The sequence below is a fragment of the Astatotilapia calliptera genome, chromosome 6, assembly GCF_900246225.1.
Source record: "Astatotilapia calliptera chromosome 6, fAstCal1.2, whole genome shotgun sequence".
Classification (NCBI taxonomy): domain Eukaryota; kingdom Metazoa; phylum Chordata; class Actinopteri; order Cichliformes; family Cichlidae; genus Astatotilapia; species Astatotilapia calliptera.
The window spans coordinates 34,735,800-34,748,472 of NC_039307.1; the positions used below are offsets into that span (position 1 = coordinate 34,735,800).

The 12,673-nt window shown below is 43.6% G+C and overlaps 1 long non-coding RNA gene across 1 annotated transcript; it reads left to right on the forward strand.

The window, feature by feature from the left end:
* Window positions 1-3,312: 3,312 nt before the first annotated feature.
* On the forward strand, window positions 3,313-4,319 carry LOC113023360 (uncharacterized). Its single transcript, XR_003272556.1, has 2 exons — window positions 3,313-3,520; window positions 3,935-4,319. It is a non-coding gene; the product is annotated as an uncharacterized LOC113023360 (long non-coding RNA).
* Window positions 4,320-12,673: the final 8,354 nt, after the last annotated feature.

Sequence of the window (12,673 nt, forward strand, 5' to 3'; positions counted from 1 at the left end):
TAATAATGTGTTAGTCTGTTGCTAAAAGTTGTTTCTTCTGTTCATACCGATTCGCGAGTGGTAATTTGCTGTTTAAAAACGGTTGAAATGCTGTTGTGGTAGGATTTGTTTAGCATACTTGAAGGATGATTGGAAAAATGTATTATCTTGCTGGTTATACCTATTAATCATAATTTCATGGTTAAAAAGAGAACAAGAAATTCATTTGTTGTTTACATGGTTAAAATAATTTCATGTATAACGAGAGATATATTCAAAGCATGCATGTAATGTATTACTGTGGTAATGTGAAAGAAATGTGAAAAGAGATAAAGAACTAAAGCTATAGCTGTGATACAAGAGAAGAAACGGAGCTGGCTGTGTACAATAATGTTAATATTGTTGTGCAGGCTAGGTTTTTTTCCCTTGTCCGTGTGGAAGGAACTAAGATTTTGGATTCCAATGGATTCTCTCCGGATGGAGATGGCGAGCCTGAGCCCAGACTGAACTTTGCAGAGGAACTTACTCTTCTTCCTCGACGGAGACTCCCAAGTGGTAACACACAAACCACAAACGAAAGAGAACAAGAACTAGACTAAGAATTTTTGACTTGACAAATGACCAAAGACAAAAAGACAATTGAATATTGAGCTCAAACGACTATTTTTGGGGTTATTTTTGTTTTGCCGGCTTCTTCTTGTTATTGTTATGGTTATTATCACTACTACTGTCAATGTGGAATTTGTGTCTTGTTTATTTCATTTTTGTGCAAAATAATAACTGTTGCTGCTCAAATGCCTGTCTCCAGCCATTTCATTCTGCATTCGCCTCGCTTTCTATTGTAGCCCTGCCGAACCTAGCAACTGGTCCGTAGTTTGGCTGTCCTAAACTATTTAAAATGAGTCAGTGGTTACAGTAAGTCTTGGCGAGCCAGCCAGGAGGCTTTTTCTCATGTGATTACAAGTATATAACGCACCCCAAATGGACCGTCTTGTTGAACGTGAATCTGTTAAAGTCCCAAATTCGGTGATCGTGAGCGAAATAGCTGGAGATGAGCAAATTGATGAGGTGACTGAATTCCTAAAACAGTATGGGTCAATCTCAAGAGTCTTAAAGGTAGATGATGGTAAATCTGAGTTTATCTCGAGTGTTGTTGTTGAGTACAATTCAGGTACTGCTGTTGATGCTCTTGAGCCGTTACCTTACAACCACATATCCGATAGCGGGGTTAAGTATAGAATACAGTCTCTTGCAAGCGTATACACGCGATGTGTGGGGAATGATACAACCAAGTCATATCTCACTGAGTTAAAAAACCTAGCCAAAATGAGCGGCCGAGGGTTTGCAGATGTTCTGAAAGACATGATGTCACAGATAGCTGAATCAATCAAAGAGCCTGAACATGATCAATCAGAGCAAATTGACTTACCTGAATCTCCCTTGGCTGAGTTTCAGCCTTCAGCTGTTGAACCCAGTGTTGATGGTGCACAGCAATCGAACCAGTCAAATCACACTGCAAGAAACCCAGCTCATAGTGTACCCACCATACCTGCACCTGATTTAAACCCTCCTGAGGTGCAGCGTGTAGTAGTTGAGCACATTGTGAGAAGAGATGATCATTCAGTGCAACATTTTTCACAAAAACTCAGAGCTTTTTCTGGCAAGGACCCCCGGCCAACCTATGAGCCAGATTATGATACTTGGCGTTCCAGTGCTGAACTAATCTTGAGTGACACTTCCATGTCGCAACTGCAACAATCGCGAAAGATTCTTGAGTCTCTCTTACCCCCGGCAGCTGACGTAGTTAAGCACTTGAACCCAGACAGCTCACCTGCAGACTACCTTCAAATGTTGGATTCTGCCTGTGGGACCAGTTCATTGTCCACTACGGCATACCCGAGCGCCTGCACAGCGATCAGGGTCCTGATTTCGAGGCAAAACTGATAAAAGATCTGTGTGAGATCTCTGGGATAAAGAAAATAAGAACTACCCCGTACCACCCACGTGGTAACCCTACTGAACGATTTAATAGAACACTACTTAGTATGTTAGGAACACTGGAATCCAAACAAAAGTCTCACTGGAAAGACTATGTTATGCCATTAGTACATGCGTACAATTGCACCCGTAGTGATGCAACAGGGTTTACACCCTACGAGTTGATGTTTGGCAGAAAACCCAGATTAGCTGTTGATCTTGCATATGGACTTCCTCTCAGCAAAGATCAAAAAGTGACACATTCGCAATATGCTGAAAGTCTCAAGAAACGGCTAGAGGAAAGCTATAGGTTAGCTTCTCAAACCGCACAAAAAGTGGCAGACAAGAATAAGGCCAGATTTGATCGCAAAATAACTGTTTCAGAACTTGAACCTGGGGACCGGGTTTTAGTTAGAAACGTGCGGCTGCGTGGCAAGCATAAACTTGCTGATAAATGGGAGGCAGACATCCATGTGGTAGTCAAACGTGCAGGCGACCTACCCGTTTATACTGTTAAACCCGAGTCCAAGCAAGGTCCCTCCCGAACTTTACACAGAGACCTGTTGCTTCCCTGCAGTTTCCTCCCGGTTGCCACCGCAGACACATCTGAGCCACAGCAGGTTCACCGTCCTAAAACGCGTCAAACTGTTGTCACAGAAAGCAATGAGGATGAAGAATCAATGGAACTTGACAATGAACTTTTCATTCAATGGGTTGATGATTCCCCATGTGAAGAAATAACCAGATTTACTACTGTACATGAATATCCAAAACCTTCTCATGAACCAGACATTACAAACTTACCTGATTGTGACCTTTCTGAAATTGCTAGCAACAAGGAGCTGAATATGGATAAAGATGCAAGCAAAGACGAACTTACCAATCATGTGCTTGTTGAAAACTTACCAGATGGAGATGAGATTGGAATTGACGATCCTGTGGACAATGGAACGGGAACCGTATTGGATGAATCACCTGAGAATTTGGTTAAAGAACCAGGAAACCAGCCTGTTAACTCACCTGATGAGATGGACAGTTGTGATCCCATTACAACTCAACCAGTAAGACAGTCAACAAGAATCAGACATCCACCTAAAAGACTTGACTATCCTGATTTAGGAAACCCTCTAGTTACTGTTGTGAAATCACTTTTCCAGGGTTTGAGCATAGCCTTTTCTGAGTCCCTAAACAGTACAGAGGGACAGTACTGGCTACACATGCAACGAGACGTGCATGACATTTAGCTGGGGAGAGTGTAACCCAGTAGAGAAAACTACCTTTTGTTATTTTTTTCTTGTTTTCGTTTTGATTGTATAAATGTATTTTCATTATTTTATTTTGAAAAGAAACATTTATTTTGAAAAAAGGAAGTGTGATCCTCTAGCAAACTTTATTTTCTGTTGCTGGATCACAAGGGATAAATGCCTTTTTCATTGGTTGAAGGTGGTTTTAGCCCCGTCTTCCGAAACACCAGACCATCATTTCACATGAGCTAGATCTTTTCGCACGTGGAAATAGATGAGACAGGTCACGGATAGCTCGTGCGGAATTTTCTAACATTTTGGTGAGTTTAGCCCATGGGTTTGAAAAGTTAATGTGTTAGTCTGTTGCTAAAAGTTGTTTCTTCTGTTCATACCGATTCGCGAGTGGTAATTTGCTGTTTAAAAACGGTTGAAATGCTGTTGTGGTAGGATTTGTTTAGCATACTTGAAGGATGATTGGAAAAATGTATTATCTTGCTGGTTATACCTATTAATCATAATTTCATGGTTAAAAAGAGAACAAGAAATTCATTTGTTGTTTACATGGTTAAAATAATTTCATGTATAACGAGAGATATATTCAAAGCATGCATGTAATGTATTACTGTGGTAATGTGAAAGAAATGTGAAAAGAGATAAAGAACTAAAGCTATAGCTGTGATACAAGAGAAGAAACGGAGCTGGCTGTGTACAATAATGTTAATATTGTTGTGCAGGCTAGGTTTTTTTCCCTTGTCCGTGTGGAAGGAACTAAGATTTTGGATTCCAATGGATTCTCTCCGGATGGAGATGGCGAGCCTGAGCCCAGACTGAACTTTGCAGAGGAACTTACTCTTCTTCCTCGACGGAGACTCCCAAGTGGTAACACACAAACCACAAACGAAAGAGAACAAGAACTAGACTAAGAATTTTTGACTTGACAAATGACCAAAGACAAAAAGACAATTGAATATTGAGCTCAAACGACTATTTTTGGGGTTATTTTTGTTTTGCCGGCTTCTTCTTGTTATTGTTATGGTTATTATCACTACTACTGTCAATGTGGAATTTGTGTCTTGTTTATTTCATTTTTGTGCAAAATAATAACTGTTGCTGCTCAAATGCCTGTCTCCAGCCATTTCATTCTGCATTCGCCTCGCTTTCTATTGTAGCCCTGCCGAACCTAGCAACTGGTCCGTAGTTTGGCTGTCCTAAACTATTTAAAATGAGTCAGTGGTTACATTATGTTTTGTCTAAGTACTTTCTAACTAACGTTGCCAGTCCAAGGAACTTCTCCAACAAATCATTTTAGCATGCAGACTGAAGCAGCCAGGACTCAAACCACCAACCTGCTGATCAGATGGCCTAACGTCCTGAACCACAACAACTCCTGGTCAACCAAGCCATTCCGGTCTACTACCTCTTACATTGAGGAGACCCACTTTGAAAGAGCTATGTCCACATTGTGTTAACTGAGTCCTCCTAACTCAAAACATCAGTATGGCTTTGTAACGTGCAGTAAACAGCTCTGATGTGCGCTACAATAACTGGCAATACATGGCCAAAAGGAGCCTTCAGAGGAATCACAACTCAATCATATTTACTGCCATATTTTCATAAAAGCAGGAAGGACCAACAGTTTGAAAGGAAGGGAAACATAGTTTGAGAAGCAACCACAACACCAAACAGAGAAGACTGGATTACAACAAACACAGAGGAGATGGGACTCTTTCTTCTGCTAACAATGCCGTTATTTCACCGTCTCTTATCCACTGTATACAATATCCTGCTTTATTAAAATCACAGGTCCACTTTAAAACAGCGCAGCTTTGAAGATGCTCTGTTCTAAACTGGACCTGCATATGCTGACAGATATTTCTGTTGTCTATTTCATACTTGTGTCGGGGTCCTGGGTCTGAGCAACCCAGGATCCCTGAGCAGTTATGAATTATATGATTATTATTATATGTATTTTGGTGTTGCTGCTGCTCTTCTCCATGCTTGTAGATGTGAGTGTGTGTGTGTGTGTGTGTGTGTGTGTCTGCGGGTATGCTTGGAGGATGGAGCTCAGCCACCTGCAGGCCTGAGGGGTGTGGCCCTGCGGAAGGACTGGCCACACCCGAAGTCACACACCTGCTGCTGATCAGGCCTCGTCGGGGGAGCTACTTAGGAGAGAGTTGGAGCTCCCACCGACGCGGGATCATTTCCTTGAGACTCCACGTTAGTCGTCCCATTGAATTGAGTTAATGTGTGTAAGTGTATGCCCGCGGTTATTTGTGTCCTGACGGCTGCGTCTATTGTTTCCCGCAGGAGGAGCGTGGAAGGCACGAAGAGCAGCGAGCACCGGGGGGTGCTGACACGGGAGCGGAGAGCACAGAGACACGAACTATTCACGCAGAGACACGACACGGGAGTCTGGGAGAACACAGGGATTTATTGTTGTTTTTGTTCCACTCTGTAAATAAACACACTGTTTATACATAGAGCACCGCGCCTGGGTCCTCCTCCTTCCCCACATCCCCACGGTCTGCCAGCCAGACCGTGACAACTTGTCTGTTTTTATTTTAAATGGTAAATAGTAAGCAGGGGTTTTTTGTTCTTTTTTTTGTAATTTCAGTAACTGCAATTAATAAGTAAATATATAAGTAAATATATAAGTAAATATATATAAAAAACACCCAGCACGCCCCTGCGGGCGGTTTATCCTTCAAGCTCGGGTCCTCTACCAGAGGCCTGGGAGCTTGAGGGTCCTGCGCAGTATCTTAGCTGTTCCCAGGACTGCGCTCTTCTGGACAGAGATCTCCGATGTTATTCCCGGGATCTGCTGGAGCCACTCGCCTATCTTGGGAGTCACCGCACCTAGTGCTCCGATTACCACGGGGACCACCGTTACCTTCACCCTCCACATCCTCTCGAGCTCTTCTCTGAGCCCTTGGTATTTCTCCAGCTTCTCGTGTTCCTTCTTCCTGATATTGCTGTCATTCGGAACCGCTACATCGATCACTACGGCCGTCTTCTTCTGTTTGTCTACCACCACAATGTCCGGTTGGTTAGCCACCACCATTTTGTCCGTCTGTATCTGGAAGTCCCACAGGATCTTAGCTCGGTCATTCTCCACCACCCTTGGGGGCATCTCCCATTTTGACCTCGGGACTTCCAGGTTATACTCGGCACAGATGTTCCTGTACACTATGCCGGCCACTTGGTTATGGCGTTCCATGTATGCCTTGCCTGCTAGCATCTTGCACCCTGCTGTTATGTGCTGGATTGTCTCTGGGGCATCTTTACACAGCCTGCACCTGGGGTCTTGCCTGGTGTGATAGACCCCAGCCTCTATGGATCTTGTACTCAGAGCTTGTTCTTGTGCTGCCATGATTAGTGCCTCTGTGCTGTCTTTCAGTCCAGCTTTGTCCAGCCACTGGTAGGATTTCTGGATATCAGCCACCTCCTCTATCTGCCGGTGGTACATACCGTGCAGGGGCCTGTCCTTCCATGATGGTTCCTCGTCTCCCTCCTCTTTCTTGGGTTTCTGCTGCCTGAGGTATTCACTGAGCACTCGGTCAGTTGGGGCCATCTTCCCAATGTATTCTTGGATGTTCGTTGTCTCATCCTGGACTGTGGTGCTGACACTCACCAGTCCCCGGCCCCCTTCCTTCCGCTTAGCGTACAGCCTCAGGGTGCTGGACTTGGGGTGAAACCCTCCATGAATAGGGGAGATAGATAGATATAGATATATATGAATGAATCATTTTTTACAGCTTTTCCATCCATTCATAGTACACCAAAGAAATGAAGCAACAGAGAAAATGAACAAATGTGCCCTTTTCTTCTTTTTAATTGGCTATAAATATTTGGGTTTTTTGGGGGGGGGGGGTTCGCCTGTCCCGTTTGGTTCTTTTGTCATCAGAATTATTGTCTAAAGGCAAAGAAAGATGCCCAACGGATTTACTTTACCAAATGGACCATCCCAGCCTTGCCGTATTGGTCTATTTGATTCACCTTTTATTGTTTATTTTATTTTATTTTCACTTGCTAAATATGGGACAGACAATGACTGGGGAAAAGAAAATGGAGAAAGAAAGAGGGAAAGGAAAACAGCGGCGAATAAGAAAGTGATAAAGGGCAAAAAAACCAAACAACAAACAAAACAAACAGACAAAAAATACATATATTAATCACCTGGATCACCTGTTGACAAAGAAAAAAGAGAAAACGAGCAAAGAAAAAAAAGAGCAACATAATAAACAACATCACGATGATCTATGAGAATATAACAGTAAATACTAAATGTTAAACATTATTGTGCAGCACGTAAGATCGACAGCACACAGTGTGCTTTGAGGTAGGAGCCAAAAAGGGTGTAGTTTGTGTGTGTGAGCACCCGTGTGTACACCTGTGAGCATGAGCACGCTTGTATTTAAAAGGTTCCTTCATGTAATGATCTGCTAGAGGGTGTGGGGAGCCACAGCCCCGTCCTCCAGGGCATGAAGCAGGTATGGAGGAGATCAAGACTCCAGACATCCAGAGGCCCTCAGAGCACCAGAGACCAAGGAAGACCAACAGAGGGGCAGCTGTGCCACTGTCCCAGAAAGAGCTGAGGAGAGCCCCAGATGAGGGTTCACCCAGCAGCCGCGAAGCAGAAGCCAGGGGGGGTTGCAGTGACACGCCCGTGAGCTCTGCCAGCAGCCAGCTGTGCCTGAGTGACCAAGCCCCAGGCCGAGGGTACCCCACCCCCGAAGGGGCCCGAGCGAGCCCCAGGCTCCAGGCCCTGACAAGCAGCAACCAGGAGTGAGCTGGTGCGTACCTGGACGCCCATTCCCGGACACAAAGAACCACCCATGTCTGAGGGTGTCTGCCACTGGCAGGGGAGTGGTGGGGGGAGATAGGCCTCCATACCATGGAGGGCCTGAGAGGTGCCGTCTGATACCCGACCTGACATATAGACACAGACAAACAGGCACACACAGATACAAACATCCATTCCCACCCTCATGCTCTCATATGCAATTATTCAGCTGTCACCCAACGTGGAGACAGACATAAAGAGACACTGTACACACAATCACTGTCATGGTCCTGGGCCATGTGGGTCCAGTATTCTTAGTTTCTTGTATTTTTTGTATTTCGTTCCTTATTTAGGCCATGTTTCCTAAGTTGTCCTGTTGTGTTGTTCCCTAAGTGTTTTCCCTTCGTGACTCTTACCCCCTGTGTGCCCCTCTGTGTATTTATGAGCCCTCGTCTCTCTTTGTGTTTATTCCATGTTTCCCCTGCCCGTTATGGCTATGTTCTTCCTGTGCTCTCTCTCTCTCTCCCCTCCTGTCTGAACCCCCGTGTACTTCCTGTTTTACTTTGTGACTCCCGCGCCTGTATACGTCATGTTATGTTCACTCCGCCCTGTCTCGTTATGATTATCAGTGTCACCTGTGTTCCCCATGTGCTCCCACTTCCCTCGTTAACCCTCTGTGTATTTATGTCTGCGTCTCCCTCAGTTCTGTGTCGCGTTCTCCCTCATGCTGTGTGGATCTCCCTGTGTCTCTCTGCGAGTACTTAGTTTGTTGTTCCCAGTTTGGTTTTGTATTTCCTGCGATCTGCCTCTCCAGCATTAAAGCTGTGATTTCTGAGTTCATCCCTTGAGTCTGTGAGTTTTGCACTTTGGGTCCTCATCCTGCCTGCCACACAGCGATCCATGACAATCACACTCCCCAAGCGTACTCTAAGCCCCAGGTCTAGGTACCCTTGCTCCTGGAGGGGGAAACATGCACTCAGACCCAGGTAGTGTTACCCTTTTTCCTGGGGTGGAGAGAAGCTGTGCCAGCTCCCCCGCTGACCCCAGTAGACACCCCCATACTCTGCAACCCACCAGGGAAAGGGGGCCCATGCCCATCCGTGGCCCAGTTCAGCAGCGCCACCCGGCCCCACAGAGCCCGGGACAGCCCACCCGACCCCACCACAAAGAAAACTGCACCCACCCACTCATCCACTCATCCTTCAGACTACGCAAAACAATAAACATCCAGGCTGAGTTCTTCCTCCACCTCTCCTATATCCCCCATCTCCACCACAAAATGCTTTTGTTTTTTACGATTGGTCCATGGTAAAACAAAATTTAAAAAAAAAGATTTTATTCTTAAAAAAGGACATTTTCTGTGAATTAACTCAAACTTTCTGCTTTAAGCACACTATGACCATGAGCTACAGAGCTATGTTTTCTGTAATTTTCCACATTTATATTTTACAGTTTACACCTAAAGTCTTATGTTGACACATTTCTTTCAGTTACTACATCACTACATTTATTTAGTGTGTGAAAAAACAAAATACTGTTATACCATCACATCTTTTTCTCATATTAAAGCATCTCAACTAAATGTGTAGTTGAAGTTCCTTTCACACTAGAGCAGTTTCACTACTCCAGCACACTAAACAGGCTGTATGTGGCCCCACGATGTAAAATGAATTTAAGTTACCTGGTTTAAGAATTAACCCAGCTGATGCTGAGCGTGTTATGGACTTCTGAAGCAGTTTTTATGGCAATCCCAACTGTGAAGACAGTTCACTGCTGACAATAAATGTTTACTTGTCATATCACTCTGTATACAGCTGACGCATGATGTAATCAGTTTTCCTCACCGGTTGTAGAGTTAACTGTGTCGTAGATTTCCTTTTAAAGGGATGAAGATGCCATTTTTGACCATTTTGTTTGCCTTAGATCAGAGAGTATATTAACTTAACTGTGTGATTCAAAAGGCAGGAATAGTATTACACCAAAAAAAGCTCTTAGCATTCCTCATTTCCAACTATTATTTAGGGTTAGGGCTTGGTTGTGTTTTAGCTGCATGAAAAACAAACACATTTTCAGAAACTAGAAGCAGATTTGCAAAGAATCTCATTTACTGTCCATGTATCTCTAAGCTTTTGCTGCAACTAATCTAATCTAATTTAAACATTTGATACATTTGAAGGATAAAGCTTTATTTGAAATAATTTTTTATCTGTTGTGAATCTTCTTCACCTGATCTTTTTTGGGCCATGTCCTATATTTTTCTGAAGCAGAATCGAAACAAAACAAAACAAGATGTTCACTTTTGTTTTTGGAGAGGAACCATCAATCTCTGGGTCTAAGCTGATAGTGTGCTGTTTCCTGGGCTGCTCTCTCTGGAGACTGTCGCCAAAGAGGGAAAGGTTGATACAATTAATTCACCTCAGACCCTCATCGCCACCTTTGTTTATTTGTCCTTTCTCAGCGTTCTCACCTTACATCCATCCCTCCAACCCCCCTCCCTTCTCTCAGCCTCTCTCTCTCGCTCCCCTCTTCTACTGACCACCTGTTTTCCTTTTCCCCACTGCTACCCGACGCAGAGAGGACCAGCCCCCCCCCCCAACCCACTCCTCCTGGTCCCGCAGGTAAACCAGAGACGCCCAAGGCACACCCTGGCCAGGAAAGACCCAGGATCGCCTTACGGCCTAGCTGAAAAGTGCTCTTTCTAAGTAAGTACATCGCGGCCCCACTTTGAACAAAGAGCCAGGGGAGTCAAGGGACCAGACCCTCTTTCAGGGCTTTGTCTCTCTGCCTGCTCTGAGCTCAGAGTCAGACACTGACTTGGACTGAACTCAAGAATTCAGATTGGAGAAAAAAAATCACAAACATGCAGATGAGAAAGTTTAAAGAACTAAGAAAGAGTCTTTAGAGGCCAGGCATTAATTTTACATTTTAATTAATCTGGACATCAGATTCGAAATTCAGGTTTTTAAATACGAAGATTTTAATGGTTGTTTAACAGCTACTGAAACAAATGAAGGATAAATAAAAATTGGAAAATGACAGCACATCACTGAAGAGGAAGCTTTACTAAGGCAGCTATTTCTGTCCTAATGTGGATAGCCAGAAGTTCCCCACATATCAGTGCTTTTAACTAGCTTACAGCGCTAATCTAAGGTCCCACTGACAAACAAAACCCTGCAAAGGGAACCACTTAACACTAGAGGCAGGTAAAATGACCTGACCTCTGTGTGTGTGTGTGTGTGTGTGTGTGTGTGTGTGTGTGTGTGTGTGTGTGTGTGTGTGTGTGTGTGTGTGTGTGTGTGTGTGTGTGTGTGCAGAGCTTAAGTACCTGAAAAACCCTCTCTCTTAACCTTCAGTCTGCTGCTGAACTGCTGCTGACATTCAGTTCAAAATTAAAAAACAGTCACATTGCAGACAACATTCAACTAACTACCACCGTCTTCTTTTTTTTTTATAATGACACAATAAAGCCACACTGTTTCTGGATTTAATCATGATACATTACAATAACAAAGCATGTAAAAGTCATGTGCACTTTCACTATAACTCAGGTATTATCCATCTATTGTGTAACTTATGGAAACAAATAAATATGTTATAACTTATAGTTATAGCATATTCATAACATACCTTCATACCGTGTACATTGAAACATACCCATAATAGACCCATTTCTGTAATATACCTATATACCTATATTATTGCTAATATATATTTTGTAATATATCTAAATTATGGCTAAAGCACTTCTGGATGGTTGCAAACTGCATTTTGTTGCCCTGTACCTGTGCATGTGCAATGACAATAAAGTTGAATTCTATTCTATTCTATTCAAATGCACACTCAGATATAAATATGCTCTCAGATAGTAAATATGTTCATTTTATTATCTGGCACTGACTTCAATACATGGTGCCTGACAGATGTGTAAGATCAGTGCCACACATCTATTACCATTTGTAATTTGCATTACCATATTTAGGTATTAAGAAATATTTTTAAAAAGAGAAGATTTAGTGAATTTCTGTGAAAAATAAGCAGTGAGTCTGTGATATAGCACTATGTCAGCAGAGGGCGCTACTAAACCTTCTAATAACCATTTCAGGGCTGTGCGCACTTCTGCATACTGAGGGTTGTCAAAGAGGAGCAGGCAATCCAGTGGTGTCATTCCAGTTCTGCCCATCTCCCGCTCAGCTTCCTGTCCTTTAGTCAGTGCCACTATCTCCAAACAATACATCACATCAGACCCAACTATCAGTTTGTAAACCTTCCCTTGTGCTGTTATGCTTCTGTCACAAATCCCCCCTGACACTCATCTCCACCACCTCCACCCTGCCTGCAGCCTCTTCCTCACCTCTCCTCTGCACTATCTGTTGCTTTGGATGGTTGTCTCCAGGTATTTAACCTCACATACCTTCACTATCACACCTCCCTCTCTCTCATTCACACACTTATTCTCTGTTGCTTCGATTGAATTTCATTTCTCTTCTCTCCAGAGCATACCTCCACATCCCCAGGTTTTCTTTCACCTGCTTCCCACTTTCACTGTAGACCGCAGTATCCGGTGTGAACATGATAGTCTATAGAGACCCCTTCCTAACCTCACGTGTTAGCTTGTCCCTTTTTTCTCCATGTCCGCCACAAGCTGTAGTGTTAATAAAACTATTCTGTCTTTGCATAAGCCTCGTGGATG